Here is a 19,046-nt window from a genome sequence, read left to right on the forward strand (position 1 = left end):
TGTCTCCTCCACATCCTTCTCTTAGCCAGCATGATGATCTTCTCCAGGGATTAGTCCTTCTTGGTGATATGTCCAAAGTAAGATTAAGTCTGGTCATCCCTGCTTCTAAGGACCATTCTGACTATATTTCTTCCAAGACAGCTTTGTAATTGAAGAGGTCATTGAAAAGACCATGGTTTGGGCACAATTGAGTCTTCAAAATTACATCTTTGCTAAATTGAAAGAAGTCTTTAAATGTCCCCTTCTGAAGCCAGCTTTTCTGGCAATCTGGCATTTCTCTGTCAGTGTACCATTGCAACCGTTGTTTAATTATCTTCAGCAAAATTTTACTTGCATCTGATGACAACCTATCGCAATGTATTTATCAGTTCTTTATCCGACTCTTCATCTTCTCCGCACTTGCATGAGGTATTGGGGTACATCTTTCTCTTTACAGTTGTTCAGCCAATAATGTAACTTTGTTGACTGATCCTTAACAAGGGAAAAGTGGTTTAATATTTCAGTACACTTTCAGGGAGCACCTCATCTGTGCTAGTACCATGTTAAGTGGTAGGGATACGATGATGGATAAGGTGGTATCTGGAAAATTTCTGTAGAGCAACTCTGGGTTTGTTTTTTTTTGTACATCCACCATACTGCTAGATGAGTACAGTACAGGTAGATACAAATGTAACTGTGGCTCTTTTTTTTTTTTTTAATGTAGAGAGACAGGTTTAGCTAGGATATCCCAACAGGGAAGCAGGGAGGGACAAAGCCTGCACTTATTTAAAATAGGGACCTTCCCAGGACAAGGGGGATTCTCATAGGGAACTGATGCAATTAGCCAAACATTGATAGTAAGAGTCTGCTTTGTGGTTTCATTTCATACATTGGGTCTGTAATGGTAAGCATGATTTAATTACTAAAATGTTAATTTCCATATCCATTATTTATCCTTTCAGACCCTCCTCCTCAGCTCCGGCGCCACTCACTCGGGCCCATGTGTATCATCCGTGTCTCTCATTTGTTAACCCAGAACATGGAAGCCGTGATGGACATTGGACATGCGATCACAGGATTTGTTAGAGTTCTGGCGTCCCCAGCTCGTTGTCGTTACTAGTTTCAGTAGCTCGTCTGTCTTCCCCCATTTATCATGTGAGGACAGGAATGCTTTCCTTCGATGATGTCCATGAAATCTGGTGGCTTCTAAAACGGCTTCATGTGTCGTTGTTGCTTCCCTTTATTTCTCTCGGACACCTAGTCACCTCGCGCCTTCCACAGTGTGTGGCATGTGAAGATGGTTCAGACACGTGTATAAGAAAACCATTATTGAATGAGATGATCTTAACAGTTTTCACCTTGTCTTTTCAAAGGTGTCATTGTTTATTTCTCTACTGAAAATTCTAATTAAGAATGATGCCTCCTGAATCAGCTTCTCAAATCCTAAAGGGTCTTGCCTTTTGCGCATATTTATTTTGTCCTCTGCCTGCTCCATCCACGCAGGTCTTCCTGTGGGGGGAGGGGCTTTAAGGAATACTCAGCCAAGAGCAATACCTCTTGCTTCATTTGTTTTCCGTCACCATTTGTTAAAGGGCTGTTCTCAATATAATGACAGTACTCCCAAGCTTGGTGGGATTGGGGTGGGGTTGGGGGTGGGAGTGCTGGCGACGTAGCAGGATAGAAAGAAATGAAATCTGAACTTGAGTAATGGTTCCATTCAGAATCATCAGGGCCCAGAAGGAAGTCAGCTGCTGGCAGAGACAGACTGTTTGTTCTTCATCTCTGAATTCCCAGGGAAGGGATGAGCTCACAATGGGGAATCCATAGAAGTTTGTTGGTTGGATGGACAGATAAATTAATTAGCAAACTGACAACTGACCTGACAGACGATGAAAGTCTCTGAGAATCAGAAGGAAGGGAATTTATTAGTGGAGTGGAATGTTTTGATTTTTTTTTTCTAATTCTGAAAAGGAACCTAATTAATTCTTCTGGGTTTTGTCAGAGTGAAATAATCCTTTCGGTAAATAAAAAAGAAAAATAAAGACATAACCGTTCTCTCTAGGCAGGGGAAACCGAACAAGCACCATTCTGGAGGGGCAGAGACATCGCTGTTGAAGGATCAGGCAGAGCAGGCTGGCTCAAACCACTGGGAAGTGAGTGGCTGGCTCAAAGGCCTGCAGTTGGGCGGTCTGGAAGGCGCTCCCCAGTGCACACGCGCTCAGGGCCCACATAAGCTGGATCACATTCATTTCGTGTTCCAAGAGCCAGCCTCATTTGCCCGGCTCTGTGTTAGGCTTGATCTCCCCTATACTGGAGATGTACACACAGCACATGAACAAATGAGACGCGGTTGGGGCCTTTATGAAATGCAGAGCCTCAAAGGAAGGGGAACATTAGACATGTTGTGCACAAGCCTGTACATCCTGGGGACATGCGATGGTGGCAGGTCCTATGTAGGGGTCAGGTGGCGATGTGACGAAGGACCGCTGCTGGGAAAGGACATCTTGTTGGGAGGACCACGGAAGCCCTCTGTGAGATACGTGGACCCAGTGGTTCTCGCCATCAAACATGCCACTGGTCATGAAGATGGCGCTCACACGTGGTCCTGTGAAACACCAAGTCACGTATGAATTAGAAATAATTTGATGACAGCCACTCCTATCAAGAGGTACAGCCTGGGAAAGCCACGGGGGCAGTTCCACCCTGTCCTACAGGGTCTTCCTGAGTTTGAATTGGGTCGGAGGCAGTGAGTTTGTTTTCGTTCAACAACAGTTGGGGATGGTGAGCTCTTTGAGATGGGGAAGCAAGACAGGCGTATCTGGGGACATCACAGCGGAATGGAGACTTCGGTAGAAAGAAAGAGCAAGATAGCTTGTCCGCATCAACATCGACATGGACAAAAAGATACGCTTGTGCCAAAGGTTTTCAAGGTAGAATGATGTTGGTGAACTTGAGCAAGGGGAACCAAAACTATGTCCTAGACTCCTGTAAAAGGCATAGTCGCCAATCCAAACGAGGGCCATTGAGTCCAAGAGTTGTGCTCCTCTGGAACTGGTAAACACATTTATAGACAGAAACAAGATTAAGTCACATCATATGAAGCCCCAGCATCTTTTTAATATACTCAAGGACTCTTCTTTTTTTTTTACTTGCTCATACAGCTCTTACCACAATCCATACATATATCAATGGTGTAAAGCACATTTGTACATTCATTGCCCTCATCATTCTCAAAACATTTGCTGTCCACTTAAGCCCCTGGCATCAGCTGCTCATTTTTCCCCTCCCTCCCTACTCCCCAGTGGTTTTTAGGGCATCAGAATTTTATGGGGGGTGGGGGTAGGGTTGATAAAATATAGAGTACCAGGCTCCACCCCCAGTCCGTCATGCAGTAGTAGGTCTGGGCCCGGGCTGGTCATTCACAGTTTTAAAACATGTTCCAGATGAGACTGATGCTGAGGGCCCTCACAGTGTGAGCTCTGCTCTAAGCTATGGTCTCAGTACCTTCCTCTGCTGTTTCTTAGGCGGAGGAACAAATCTCCTTGCTCCCTCCCTACGTGCTGAAATGTCAACTCACATGCTTCCCCTGACATTTAGCATCCCTCAGTCTGTTGTCCGCTAGTCCTCTTTGGAGTCCCTGTGTGGTACACCTTGTTAGGCCTTTGACTGATCACTGCAAGATAGGGGTTCATGTTTCCTGAGATACACCTCAACAGAAAGACCTGGAGATGTACCTCTTTAAAAAAAGTCAGCTATTGAAAACCCCAAGGAGTACAATTCTACACTCACATCTGTTGGGGTTGCTGTGAATTTTGAATCGACCCCACAGTATTGGTTCTTCTTCTGTATCCTCCCACTCTGAGCTACTGATTGCCCATCTACACAGCCCCCAGACTCACCATCTCCCTCGGTTACCCTGGAAAAATTTCTGCTGCATTTATTTCCTTATGTCCAAATCCATTTCATTCTATGCTTCCCCAGAGTACTTTTAGGGCGTGGTTAAGTAGCTTTTTTAGATAAATCTGATTCTCAAACCCAACTGCACCTCTTAGGAACTTTGCATCTTTGAGCAATCTAGACATTCTCTCTGAACCTTGACTTCTTCAATAAAATGGGAAGGGTGATTTGAAACTTACAAGACTGTTGTTGAGATCAGACTTATTAGTAAATGTGCAAATGCATCCTAAATTTTGAAGTATTGAACAGTAGTTGGTTGGGCCATTGTTTTTGACGAGAGTATGTCTTAGAGTTAAGATATTAGAAAACTGTGTGATTGATGTTAGCAAGAGAAAACGGGAGTGCTATCTGAGAGATCTAGCGAGAGTCAATCTGCCTGTGTGCTGGCTTGGAGCCCTGACTCTGGGAAGAAGTAAACAGATTCTTTTGGATGGATGATAAAGGTAGCAGGCATCATTTATTTTCCTCTCTGCCTCTCCTCTGGGCCATTAAAAGAGTCTGGGGATGGCTGTGTTTAATTGTGAAGCTGCTCTAAGAGAAGATGAATGGGCTCTCCATGGAGGAGGCTGCCTTTCACATGAACAGTGTCTGACTCCTTCTGTTCCTTTTGCAGGTGCCATGCTGGGCACTTGGGCTTCCCCAGGTAGAAAAGGCCCTGACAGAATTCAAATCCAGTGAGTGACAGTCAGTAAAGAGAGCAGCAGGAAGGCCCCCCAAAGGGACAGGATCTCTCCTGCCAAACATTGGGAAACCAGAGTGATGGAGAGGTGGAAACGACACAGATGCATGCACACACGTTCTAGCTCTGTACTCTCCAACGCAGTGGCCGTCGGTCACAATCGGCCCTGCGCATTTTCATTCATTTGATTTAAATTAAAGAGTCAGTTCCTCCATGGCCAAGCCTTATTTCTAGTGCCCCATTGTCACTGGAAAGAGCCCTGGGGACCTAGCAGGCTCAGTGTTGGGCTGCTACTTGCAAGGTCAGCAGTTTGAAATTACCAGCTGGCTGTTGCAGCGGGAAAAGGTAATAAGCTGATCCATTCCTCAGGAGAATTGCCGTTTCAGAAACGCACAGGGGCCGTACAACTCTGTCCTGTGCCTCCCTCTGAGTCGGAGTCACCTCGATAGCAGTGAGGGAGATCGTCACAGGTGGCCAGTGACTACTGCACTGGTTGGTGCCAAGCACTTCTATGGTCCTAGAAAGTCCTGTCGGACAACCTTGTGAAGCTCACTCCTCTTCATCCTCTAGCAGGGCCATGTCTGTTGTCTTCTACCAGTGTCTTCCGTTTGACACCCTCTCCTCTGGGATGGGAAGAAGCCCTGTGGAGCTATTGGATACATGTTGGCCTGATAACCACAAAGTCAGCAGTTCAAATGCACCAGATGCCCCAGCTGCTCCGAGGAGGAAGATGATGCTGTCTGTTCCCATAAAGATGTACAGCTTTTAAAAGAATGTACAGGGCCACTTGTATTCAGTGCACTCAGATACTGATTCGAAGGGTGACGGTTTGAGTCCATACAGAGATGTCACAGAAGAGAGATCTGGTGATCTGTCTCTGAAAATTGAGTCACTGAAAACCCTGTGCAGCCCACTTCTACTTTGACACACAAGAGTTCAAATTAGCTGGACAGCCATTTGTGTTTAGATGGTTCTATTCTGCAAGCTCAAAATTGTCCACACTAAATGCATACCAATCATTTGCTTCTTATCTTGAGGATATCAGGTAATAAGGAAGACAAAAAACATTGATCTATTTGAACTATTGGTGTTGGTGAAGAATAGTGAAAGTACCATGAACTTCCAAATGATCAGCAACAACAACAAAACTACTTTGGAAGAAGTAGAACCAGAAAGCTCCTGTCGAGACAAGAATGACAAGACTTTGTCCCCTGTACTTTGGACCTAGTTTTCAGGAGAGACCAGTCCCTGGAGAAGGACATCAGGCCTGGTGCAGTACAGGGGCAGTGAAAGAGACGGAAGCCCTAGACTATATAAATCGACACAGTAGCTGCAACAATAGGCTCAAGCAAGAACAACGTGAGGATGGTACAGGACCCGGCAGTGTTTCCCTCTGTTGGGCACAGGGTCTCACTGAATGGTACCTCACAACAATAACTTTCAAAGGATGCTCCTCCTGCATCCTGCCTGTGCCGGGGGCAATGTACGACTCTATCGAATCTACACCTTCTAGTACCATTCTTCTGACCTTCTGCCTAGAATGCATCCTTCAACCCTCACCCATTCTCTCTTGTCCAAGCTTTTAGAATTTACCCTTCAAGACTGGTTAATTGTCTATGACGAACTGACTCATTCCAGCCTGTGCTTCTTTTACTCTTTGGTAGCAATTTAATGTCTCGCCATAAAGATCCATTCGCATGCCTGTTTCTCCTGCTGGACTGGGATCTTCTGGAGAGCAAGAACTTAGGCATCATCACCCTGGGGTTGTGGGCCAATAGTAATGGAGGAGATGAAAACTGTGAGTAGAATGAATGAATTGTTGAATCAATTTGGATGCGTTTGGGTGAGTGAATGAAGGGGGAACAAGCCCCGCTTCCCAACCAGATGAGGTCTAGAGAGCCTTTAGAACCAAAGTTCAGTTTTCCCACCTTGTCCTTGTCTAAACACCCTCGGTGACGTCTCAGTCCCTGAGCTACGAACCAAAGAGCTTTGAAGTCAGGATGTTAACCCAGATACCAGGGCACCTCACCCAAGTGTGGGTTCATCATCCTAAGAACAATATAGGTCAGGAGATAAGGAGCCGACCTGACTTCTTTCTCGACAGATGTTGCTAACAGGCTCTGTGAGGACTCCTAATGAAGTGGGCCATCAATTCTGCACTGTGCACACTGCGGCTAGGGCCGATGCTTGCATTGTGATGAGCCCACATTATTCTGTGAGTTTAGCGTTAAGGGGATTAACATGCAAGCCATTAAATTGTGCTTGCTGTGGATTCAGCTGCTCACGGGGAGTTTGTTTTCTGAGTTGAGATAGAAAGCTCAGGACTTGAGAGAGCTCACTGGCACACTGTTTAAATGCTGACAGCTAAGCGAAAGGTTGGCGGTTCAAGGCTCAAGCAGGGATGGCAGGTCTTATTCTTACGATCAAGCAAACTCTATGGGTGGTTCTGCTTCGCAAAGAGTCCAAATCCCCTCTCCTGAAACACAGCAACAACAATAGGGACAAGAAACGTTTATTTTGAAGTTATATACTTGAGAGACAGCAGGTAAATTACTTGAACCTTAAGTTCCAGATCTGTAAATTATAGGTGATGAAGCTTACCAACTCATGTGATGCTTAATGAGCTGCTTTAAACAATTTAAACCCTAAGCTCTCCAGTAAGAAGGATCTATTGTTAATCAAGTATGTACTAAGGGCTCTATGGGCCAGGCCCAGTGCTTAAACCCTTAAGTACATTATCTCATTTAATCCTTCACAGACCCATCGGAAGGTAAATGCCATTCCTTGAAAATGCTTTCTCCTGATTCTGAGCATATGCTCAGTATCAGACATTATAGTAAACAATGTCACAGTGTGTCACCAGCACATCCTAGCAGTTCTATACCACCAGCTGCTCTGCTGAAGAAAGAGGAGGCTTTTATGCCTGTGAACAGATACAGTCTCAGAAACCCAGGGGGCAGTAAGAATTTGCCCTGGTGGGCCTCTGTGAGTTGAAACCCACTCGATGGCAGTGAGGGTTGGAGTTGGCCACATGACAGAAGCCCTTGGTGGTGCTGTGGGGTAAGCCTTGGGCTACCAGCTGCAAGGCTGAGGGTTCAAACCTATCTACCCTCCACAGAGGAAGGTGGCACTGTCTGTTCCCGTATAGAATGACAGTCTTGGAAACCCTACCCAGTTCCCCGCCATCGAGTCGATGTGGAGTCAGTGATCTCACAGGACAGGATGGAACTGCCCCCTCTGAGCTTCTGAGACTAACTCTTTATGGAGTAGAAAGCCTGGTCTTTCTCCCATGAAGCAGATGGTGGTTTTGAACTGCCGACCATTCGGATCAAAGCCCAACTCATAACCACTATACCACTAGGGCTCCTGGAGAGCCCTGCATCCGTCCCACAGAGTCATGATGAATCAGAGTCAACTCAGTGTCAGAAGGTGGGTTCTACCATCTCAGAAAGAATGTGGGCCACCTTGAAGACATGAAAGGCCCCTAGTGCCAGCCAACAAGAACACAGGAACTCAGTCCCACCATGGTAGTAAGAACTGGTTTCTGCCAATGACCTGATGAGCTCGGATATAGATTCTGCACCGGAGCCTCCAAGTAAGAGCCACCTGGCTGACTCCCAGATTCTGGCCTCGTGAGACCCTGCACATAGAAGCCTGCTGCGTCCAGATGGACGCTGGCTATAGAACTGTGGAAAGAACAAGTGGGTGGTGTTTAAGCCCCTACGTTTGAGATTTTTGTCTTGTTTTTACAGCACAGTATATAGCGCAAACGGTAGCTTTATGTATTTATTTATATGAGTGACCCTGACAAGCCCACTGTGGCTGTGTGGATTGCAATGCCAATGGCTAGCGCCCTGCCCCAGGAGGTGTGCAGGGCTGGAACCGCCGTGGTCGGTTTCCAGCGGGGCAGCTCATGGGTTCCAGTCCCAGACCTTTCCGTAGCAACCCAGCCTGCACTATGGGCCGCCAGGCCTCCTTGCTTGTGCCTATCGCACAAGATCCTTTCCTGGAAGACACGGGGAAAGAAAGCTTGTCACACTTAACACACTTCCTGGCATTTAGGAAGCACTTTAAAAAGGTTACCCCCTTTTTTTTTTTTTCTTCCTCCCCTCGCATCATACTCATTTGACAGATGAAGAACTCAGGTCCCCAAAAGGTTAAGCTGCATGTCCAAGATCATAGTTCCAGTGAGAGCCAATGTGAGATCATAGTTGGAAGGCTAAGGCCAGTGGTTCTTCATTTTGAATACACCTTAGCTGTGGATGCTGCTAAAGTCTGGATTCTGAATTCCTAATCACAGTCGGAGCCCTGGTGATGCAAGGGATGAAGCATTGGGCGGTGAAAAGCAGGATTGGAGGTTCAAACCCACCCAGATGCTCCGGAGGGGAAAGATGAGACTTCCTGCTTCTGTAAGAATTTACAGACTTGGAAAGTCCGTGTGGAGCAGCTGCACTCTGTACTGGAGCGTGGCCCTGAGTGGCAGTAGCTGCACTGGCAGTGGGTTTGATGGGGTGGTGGTGAATCATAGTCAGTATCATTCCAAAGGGCTTGCGAGGTCCAGTTCCCTGTATTGGTCAAAGCTTCCTGAAGGCGTTTCACGAACACATCTGTCAGGTTACTGTGGTCCATAGCATGCTCATGGTGGAGAGCCTTTTAATCATCTTTGTGCCCACAGCCTGGCCTGGCACCATGCACTGTTGCTGGTGGCTGTCACCAAACCAGACTCAATGTGCTCACACTGGCTGGTTTTCCGTACCTTGTAGACATGCTAGAAAGCTTTGTCCAACAGCCTTTTGTGAAACCCAAATAGGACAGTATCCTTTCCTATTGGTTGTCTGTCTGTCTTTAATATTGTCTGGTAAGATTCTCCCTACTTCCACTATACTCCCTTTGGCCTTGGGGTGGTGACTAGTGACCATACTTATGTACCTTGGCCCTCCATCGCCCTTGGGGGACTGGCAGTGTGGACCTGGGACACAGTCCTCAAAGCCTCAGAATCCCACTCCCCAGGCCCAGGTCCCCCCACTCCCACCCAAGGGACTTGCTTCTCTTTCTCTCCTTCATCCTCAGAGAAGGCCATGCCCCTTACTTGCCAGCAGCATGTTTAAAATAAGAAGCTCATGAAAAGGAGAAGGCACCAGTGCCCCCCCCCCACTCCCTCCCATGGGCAGAGCAACTGGGGAAAGACCCATGGAGGAGCATCCTAGCACTGAGTGGGCACCCAAAGCTGAGTGTTGGTGCTTGGGTGGTTCATTTTAGTCTCAGGAGTGGGTGCCACTGTCTCTGTTTTTCCTACTCGGCCCTATTTTAAAACCAGCTTCCCTCGCTCAAAGCGGACCACCTCGTTCTCCGCAGGGTAACTCGTCCCCCAAAGGGAACCCTCCAGGGGAAAGAGGAAGGTGGCTCTGACCCTCGGGAGCAACCCCTTCTGACTGAACGCTGGACTGGCCATCATCACGCTAATGACAGCCCCATGCTAATAAAGTCATATGGCCCCTGCTGCCTTTCCAAAGAAATCACTCCACACTGTCAAATTAGTCCCCACCGCTTCTGCTGGGCGCCTGACAATGGAATTGGAAACTACAGAGCTCTCCATTCCTCGAATGCCAAGCCTTGTGAAATTCCCCTGCTTTCATGGCGCCTAATAAATGTCAGCTCACACACATGTTGCACATCAGATGGGCTGCATCTGCTGTGTTGGGAAGGGCGCTCCATTGTGAGATGGGAGGGGAACACCCATGGGAGGGACTTTGACTTCTGGGACCCAGTTTCTGCCCTGAGCCTGGATTTGTGTACTGAGATGCACTCTGTGGCTGTTGTTAGCCATTGTGGACTTGACCCCAGCTGCTGTGGTCCTCATAGGGTTGTCACTGGGGACAACTCTGGGGGAAGTACATCACCAGACCTTTCTTCCAAGTGCTGCCTCTAACTAAGCTCTGCTGAAACCTCTTGACCACTGTGGCTATACTTGAGCTTCCACTGACAGAGCAACAGGGGCTGCATCTGCTGGGCATTGGCTGAGCATCAGCTGCTGCCTGCTGATTGGAACATGAGCATGCTCCCACCAGCCTACCGCGCCCTCAGACTGTCGCTTACCTGTTAGAGCTCAAGGAATAGTCTAAAAATGGCAGCTTCAAGCACCCGTGTAAGGTAGGTGCCAACCAAGTCCACGGGGAAGAAGCACACTAGCCTGTGTGATCCAAAAACGACAAAGAACACAATCCAATTACAATGGAGGAAAAGGTGTCAGAGCTCAAATTGCGGACACCCAATTTGTAGAATTTGGGGGGGACAGTGGGAGCCCCAAATCCATCTGCCGGTTATCTATGAGGATTCAGCCTCTGACAGATCCCCTCTGCCCACAGTTGAGGTATGAGAATAGCCTCACATCAGGCCGAGATCAGTGTAAACTTGATCACACTGCATGCAACTGTGCTATCACAGGGTGCTTGGTCAGTTGATCTCCCTCTTGACCCATTCTGGACTTGTTCTAGGTTTAAATTCATCTTGCTTGTTTCTCAACAGAGGTTTTCTCTGGCTCATTTAGCATTGCTACTGGTCTCTTCTTTCCTTTTGTGTGTGGCACAGATGGGGTGAACATATAGAGACAATCATTGATGTAATAACTTGTCAGGGTCCAGGCCGGGGGGGGTGGGGTGGGGGCGAGGGGAACTGGGGAGAAAATGGTAAGGAGAGGGGGAGCTCTGGAACTGATTGTGGTGATGTACCCACAGCTCTTTTTAAAGATGACTGGACGAGGGAAGGGTATGACGTGAAGTTTTTCACAATGAAACCATTGGGGGGATCAAGAACCGCAGCTTCGTAGGGCAGAGGAACGTTCTGTCGTGGTCATTATGGTTTCTCCACTGCCCAGCAGGTGTAGCAAATAGGTTGAATAAATGATGGATTGCATGAGTGAATGGGTGAATAAACCAACGTCTATTATGCCAGCGGACGAGGTCGGCCTTTGGAGAATGTTTCTCAGGGAGAACTGTGGCCGAGGCTTTTGAGAAGTATATTAGCTGTGCTGGTACAAGAGTCTTAGGGGTCTTATTCTTGGTCCCTTCTGATCCCTAGACAATTAGTCTCCTTGTCTTTCTTGAGACAATTAGTCTCCTTGGCTGTTCATGAGAGGTTGGTCTTGATGCGGCAGGGGAAGCAGAAGGTATGGAGGCTGTGCAGAATGCAGTGGCTTCCCTTCAGCCTCAGAGTTGACCTACTACGAATTGAAGTCAAGGAGAGTTTTGAAATAGCAAAGTAGAGAGAGTCCCTGAATCAGGCAGTTAGTGGCCAGAGCTAGTGAGTCAGAGATTAAGGGGTGCGGGGTAGGGGTGGGGATAGGGAGGATAGCCAAGAGTAATAATTTCTTGAGGTCATATTCATCCTGACTCACAGCATCCCCAAGGGGTCTGAGTAGCACCGTGCTACACAGGAGTTTCCGTGCAGAATCGTTCAGCAGCAGATCACCAGGCTTTTCTTCTGCGGCACCTCTGGGCACTCCAGTCCGTCACGTTTCTGGTCCATGCTGCGTGCCTTGACTATTTGTACTGTGTAGAGTTTCTAGCAGAGAGATACTTATTGCCTTGCAGTTGATCTTGCGAGGACAGGGTAGAACTGAAATAGGATTACTAAGACCAAAACCTTGAGGGAAGCAGACTGCTCCATCTTCCTCCTCTGGTGGGTTGGAACTGTCGACCCTGTGAGCCTCTAAATGCTTAACCAGGGCTCTTTAGCAGAGAGGGGGTAGGGGTGGGGGGCTTGAAATCTGGCAGTAGAGAGAGAGAGAGAGAGAGAGAGAGAGGAGCCTGGCTTAGTCACTTCTAGAATCATTATCCATGAACGTTCGTTTCTATTCTGAAAGCTCCTATTTGCCCTACTTGTTCCCCAAATAGAGTTTATTCTGCAAAAGTGGGCGATGTAAGTTAATAGAGGGGAATAAGGCTTTAGAGGTAGAACCAAGTGAATTTGAAATTGAGTGCCATCACATCCTAGTTTCATACCCTTGAATGATGATTTCTCTCTCGGAGTCTTCATTTCTCCACCTCTAATATGCATTTGACCCGCGTGCCGGCTGTATCACGAGGCAGTGTCATACCTCACAGTGTTATTTGGACAATTGCAGTAGATGATCTGTGGCAAGCGCCTAGGTCTGCGTCTGGGACACAGCATGCAGTCAGTCCGCACTAGTTTTCTTCCTCTTTCGCGCCCCTAGTCAGTCATCAAACATTCATTGGGCACTTGGAGTTTGAGAGGCCCTGCGCTTGGCACAAAGGACACAGCAAGGAAAGAGCAGTCTCCCCACAAGGAGCTAGCTCACAGCGGAGTGGAAGCCACAGACCAGGAAACCGTCGAAGACAGTGTAGCATAGTTACTTTAATAGTAGAAATATGCAGGCTTCCATCATGGCTGCCCCGGACTCAGGGCAGGCAAACTGTCATGGAGAAGGTCGGGAACATGCCAACCTGCAACCCAACCTGTGTTGTATTCTGTGTTTCCCTTTTTAAAATGTTCTTTTAAAAGTAGTCATAGGAATCAGAACGGTTGGGGATGGATTGAAAACAGCGACAAGGTCTCGTGTGTCACTCATGTGTGCAAAGTGATAATTGTAATAGTTAATGTTTACGACCACTAAAATTATTCAGAGTCGTGATTATTAATTCATCTTGAACATGTGAAAGGCAGGTTTTTGGTTCTTCAACACATCCATCTGTGCTTCATTCATTCAGCTCGTCCTCCCAGATCTCTCAGAACATAGATCCTTTGATGATTCTTACTTACAAAGGAGGAAACTGGAGTTTAGCGACCTTTAGTAATTTGTCCAATGCCGTCAGGTTGTCCCTGGTAGAGCTGGGACTTGACCTTGGATCCGTCTGGCTTGAATACCCATGGTTTCTATGAGAACACTGTGTTGCTTCCAGGAGTCCCTGTATTTAGCCAAGAGAACTAGCACGGCTGAGTTTGGCGGTTGCCAATCCAAACTAGGAAATTAGAGATGATGTTTATGCACTTCGATAGCATCACTCAGTTCTAATGATCCTCCTTCCTTATCAGGATGATATTCCTTCTGACAATCTGATAAGTGCCCTTGATAGCTCTGCTATCGTTTAATTCACTTAGCATCTTCAGCAGCTGTTTTATTTTATGTGGATGGGGCGGTAGTTGTATTCTGTGGGGAACCTTTCTCCTTATTGTGCACATCTTCCCTGTTGAATGTTGCAAACCAGGCAAATGGTTAAAACAGTCTGCGAGTGGGAGGCTGCTACACACTTTCTGAGAACTTGTTCGTGGGCATAAACAGATAATACAGACATTGTCAGAATGAAAATTAAAGAGCTCAATTCCAGAGAAATCATCTGTAATCACGAGCAAGATGACTTGGCTGCTTCTTGAGTTCAGGAGTGAAATATAGACGGCTACGCTGTAGACATCTATTTTTCATGTGTTCGGGAGGAGGAATATATGCTTCCATAAACAAATCTTGATTACAATGATCAAATAAAGGGCAGGTGGGAGGCTGGGTGTAACTCACATGCCTTGCAGGTTTCCCCCTGATAATTGGGGTGCTGGGTGGGCATCCAGGGCATCCCATCTGAGATGGAGGCCAGCTGAAGGGCCTGCCTTGGACTCAGACTGGCCTGGGCGGGGCACAAAGAACAGCTGGACTCCATAGTAATGAAAGCGGAGAAGCCAGGACCTAATTTTTGGAAAATGTAAATGGTCCTTCACAAAAAGTCTCCTGCATCCCAATCAAATTGTCTCAAAGTATGTCCATGGCCTTGTTGGTGATAAAATGTTTCAAGCATGTAGATAATTCAAAAGGAATAATAAAAATAAGCACGTTGGCAAAGCTTACCATTTTGATAGAATATGAAAGTGTGTCTTATTTGCTTCTAATTTTTCCCTTTTAGAATTAAATATCATAGACTCAAGTAAAGCCTTCTGCTGTGTGGGATCCTATTTGATCCCTCCCATAAGTGGAAACCAATATTTTGATTAAACATTAAAACCCCTTCACAGTGTTTAGACTTTCACTGCATAGTATATACCTAAATCAAAATGTTCTTGGGGTGCTATGCTTCAAAACCTTCAAAAACAGGGATTCAAACTGAACATGGTCAGATGACTTTGCTTTTATTGCTCAGTATTGATTTGAGAATTACTTGCATTTATAGAAACAAACAAACAAACAAACCTGAACATACAAGCAGCAAACAAACTGCCATCACGTCAATTCTAACTTGAATGGCCCTCTAAGGATAGTGCAGAATTATCACTTTGGGTTTCTGAGGCTATAAATCTTTCTGGGAGCAGAAAGCCTCATCTTTCTCCTGAAGAGTGACTGATGGGTTTGAACTACTAACCTTGTGGTTCCCAGCCCCGTGGGTATCCCACTGTGTCATGATAACTACTCTTATATTGGTGTAATTTTTCCTAATATATTTATTTTAACTTCTTCATAGTTTTCTGTTAGATGAATATAATCATACCCATTTATTTACTCAATGATCTCACAATGAAGATTTAGGCAGTTTTCAATATGGGGCTGTTGAAAAACAACTTTAATATTCTTGTATCCATCCCTGAACCCTCACATAAGAGAAGTTTGCAAGATAAAATACCTAGAAGTCAATTGCTGGAATTTAGGTTACATGTATCTTTAGTTTTACTAGATATTGCCAAATTGTAAAGCAGCAAGTTTTAAGAGTTTCCTACACTTATGAAAGATTCATAGCTATAACCAAACACAACGAGTGGGGAGAAGTCCTGGGCCTAGGGCTCAGGACCATAGCTGTGGGTGAGTAGCAACTGGAGACTGAAAAGCTTGTTAGAAGGGTTCTAAGGTGCAACTCTTGGGTCTTTCCCAAGAAAGAAGAGCACTTGGAATCGTAAGACACCTCAAACATTTAGACAAAGGGACCATGCAAACATCAGGGTCACGATCCTGAGACCAGAAGAAACAGATGATGCCTGGCTACCATGACACTGCTGTGAAAACAGTCTCTTCAGAATAAAGGTCCTGGACAGAGTGGGAAAGAATGTGCAACAAGACTCAAAAAAGATAGACTGGTGGGACCTCCAGGACCGTGGCTCTGAGTCACCCCTTCAGATCCGGAACGGCTTTTCTCTCTGCGGCTCAATTTGTACCCAAACTATCCACAGTCAATTAGGGGGAACAGGGAGGCAGTCACGCCTTGGAATCGACAGGACATTATTCGCCGAACAACATTCCGAAGGGCTAGGAAACGGAACAGAGAGAGGACGTGGCACCATGATGTTCTGCTGAGGGGATTGGAATGGAGGAGGTGAAGCATTGTGTGTGAAGGGCTGGGTGTAAAACGGATGGCCTACTCTGCAAACCACTCCTCGATTCACAGGCAGAGGTGAAAGAAAGGAAAACTCACCAAGCCCAGTCACAGCCACTGAGTTCCTATGGACTCAGACTAATCCTAGAGGACAGGCTGGAACTGCCGTTCTGAGTTTCTAGGACTCTTAACTGTTCACGGAGTGAAAGAGCCCCATCTTTCCCCCATGGAGTTGCTGGTGGTTTTGAACTGCTGACCTTGCCGGTCGCAGCCCACTGCCTAAGCACGATGTCACCAGGGCTCCCTAAAAAGAAAGAAAGAAGGAAAAAAGAGTCCTGTATATTTCAAATAGATCATGAAACCATTGAGTATTGTCCCATTTTTTAGTTTCAGTCCATGTGGCGCCTATAGATGGATGCCTCCTCCTGTTACAAATACTGCATTTCCCCTCCCGTAGGCTAGCTTCCTGTTCTGTTTGTCCATCCAGGGTGTCTCTTCTATGAGTTACCTTCTTACTCTGTCCTTGTTTTATCTGGAGTGGTTTCCCTTTGGGGGGCTGGTAGGCAATGTTTATATTGCTCCAAGTCTTTTTGTGTGTGGTGACCCCCATGGTGAATGTTGTAGGTACAGCATATGTTTTTTTTGTTTTTTTGTTTTTTTTAAAACCTTTTCTTATTCTTTTTTTTTTAATTTTACATTTTATTAGGGGCTCATACAACTGTTATCCCAATCCATACACACATCAATTGTGTAAAGCGCATTTGTACATCGTTTCGCAAAACATTTTCTCTCCACTTAAACCCCTGACATTAGGTCCTCATTTTTCCCCTCCCTCCCCGCTTCCCTCTCCCTCACGAGCCCTTGATAGTTTATAAATGGGTATTTTGTCATATCTTGCCCTGTCCGACGTCTCCCTTCATCCACTTTTCGGTTGTCTGTCCCCCAGGGAGGAGGTCACACACAGTTCCATGTAATCAGTTCCCTCTTTCCTACCCATTCTCCCTTTACCCTCCCTGTTTTGCCACTCACACCACTGGTCCTATAGGGCTCATCTGTCCTGGATTCCCTGTATTTTCAGTTCCTATCTGTATCAGTGTTCCTCCTCTGGTCTAGCCAGACTTGAAAGATCGAATTCGAGTCATGGTAGTGGGCCATCTAGCTCAGAAGCAACAAAGCCCACATGGAACAACATATCAACCTGTGTGATCACAAGGTGTCGAACGGATCACTGAAGACAAATGGGTGCATAAGCAAATGTAGCGAAGAAAGCTGATGGTGCCCGGCTATCAAAAAGTATAGCGTCTGGGGTCTTAAAGGCTTGAAGGTAATCAAGCGGCCATCAAGCTCAGAAGCAACAAAGCCCACATGGAAGAAGCACACCAGCCTATGCAACCACGAGGTGTCGAAGGGATCAGGTATAAGGCATCATCAGAACAAAAAATCTTACCATAGTGAATGATGGGGGGAGTGCGGAGTGGAGATCCAAAGCCCATTAATAGGCCACTGGAGATCCCCTTGCAGAGGGGTCTCGGGGAGGAGATGAGCCAGTCAGGGTGCGATGTAACAATGATGAGAAATACAACTTTCCTCTAGTTCCTAAATGTTTCCTCCTCGCTCCCACTACCAGCGTATGTTTTATAGATTCAGTGCAAGCAAAAACTCTGAGACCTGTGTGATTGTGTATGTATATGTAAACTGACAGGTTCCTAAACGCTTAAGGGTAGTGAAGACGGTCTTGAAGCAGGAAGAGTACACGTGGCTTATGATCCCAGATCTGAAGACTACTTGAGCTTGTGCTATTTTCCAGGCACTGTTTGGGGACTTTCGTCTTGTTACTATGGTGAAAGGCTGGATGCATCCTCGCAATGCTTCAGGAGCGAGGAGAGTGTGTGCCGTTGCTGCGTGTGTTCTGAGTTACACTGCAGGCCCAGGCCAATGTTTCTAACCATTCCCCTTTTCTGTGCACTTCCTCCCAACGCCCCACCCTCTGGTACTCAGCGTCAGTCGATCACTGCCTCAGTGCACCCAGAGCAGCCCTGCCTTGACTTCTTTGCACCGCGTCCTGACCGTTGCTCCTGGCCCCTTTACACTGCTTTTCTGCTTCTGTATAGTTTATCACCCCTTGACATGTATTTATTTTTGTTTTACTGCTAGTCTCTCTTTTTAGACTCTAAGTTCTGTGGTGACAAAGATCGCTTTTTCTATTCATTGTTAAGCCCCCAGGCCCCAAATAGTATCCAGTGCATAATAAATTCTCACACATCATTTTTTGCTTGAATGAATGAATCTATACTGAGCACACTTTTAAAAATCGGATGTGGCTGAAATGGTAGATTTCAACTCCACGAAGGCTTTGCTAAGCAGCCTTGGCAGTGTAACGACAAGGCATTGGGCTAATCTTGAGGTCAACAATTCAACTCCAGCAGCCTCTCAGAGGGAGAAAGATGTGGCTGGCAGCTCCAGGAACAATGTGTAGCCTAAGAAACCCAAAGGGGCAGTTCTACCCATTAAAAGAGGGCAAACCCTCAGATGGATACACTAAGATAGAGGTGGGTTGGGATGAGGGCGAGGAGGGAGGAGAGGCCGGTTGCTAGGAGTTAGAGTCAACTTTGAGGGCAGAGGGGAAGGCGTTGTTAGGATGAAGGCCCTCTCAGTGTCACTGAGTAGATTCCAACTCAGAGTGACCGTTTAGGTCAGGATCAAACTGCCCCTGTGGGTTTCTGAGACTGATACTCTTTACTGGAGTAGACAGCCTCGTCTTTCTCCTGTGGAGTGGCTGGCGGTTTTGAACTGCTGACATTGTGATTAGCAGCCGAACTCATAACCACTACACCATCAGGGCTCTTATAAAGGCCCCGGAGTGGTGAAAACTGTTCTTGACAACTCACCTAAATTTTGGTAATTCAAATCTGCTTAGATGCATGGGGAGAAAGACTTAGGACATAAATGCATATATTACTTAAAGTATGGAATGGCTTCTTGCGGTATGGAATATGATGAAGCGGATAGACTTTGAATTCAGATGTACCTAGTCAGAAGGACTAGTCATCATTATTTTACTACATATTTGTTGTCTGACTCTTTGCTTAACCTCTTTAGACCCGTTTCCTCATGTACAAACATTGATA

The 19,046-nt window shown here is 46.4% G+C and overlaps 1 protein-coding gene across 2 annotated transcripts in view; it reads left to right on the forward strand.

The window, feature by feature from the left end:
* The window catches only part of DAB1 (DAB adaptor protein 1), a 1,456,966-nt gene that overhangs the window by 1,188,120 nt on the left and 249,800 nt on the right, over nucleotides 1–19,046 (forward strand). The window lies entirely within an intron of this gene.

The sequence above is a fragment of the Echinops telfairi genome, unplaced genomic scaffold (genome assembly GCF_000313985.2).
Source record: "Echinops telfairi isolate 266 unplaced genomic scaffold, ASM31398v2 ScPeMD7_443;HRSCAF=831, whole genome shotgun sequence".
NCBI classification, from domain to species: domain Eukaryota; kingdom Metazoa; phylum Chordata; class Mammalia; order Afrosoricida; family Tenrecidae; genus Echinops; species Echinops telfairi.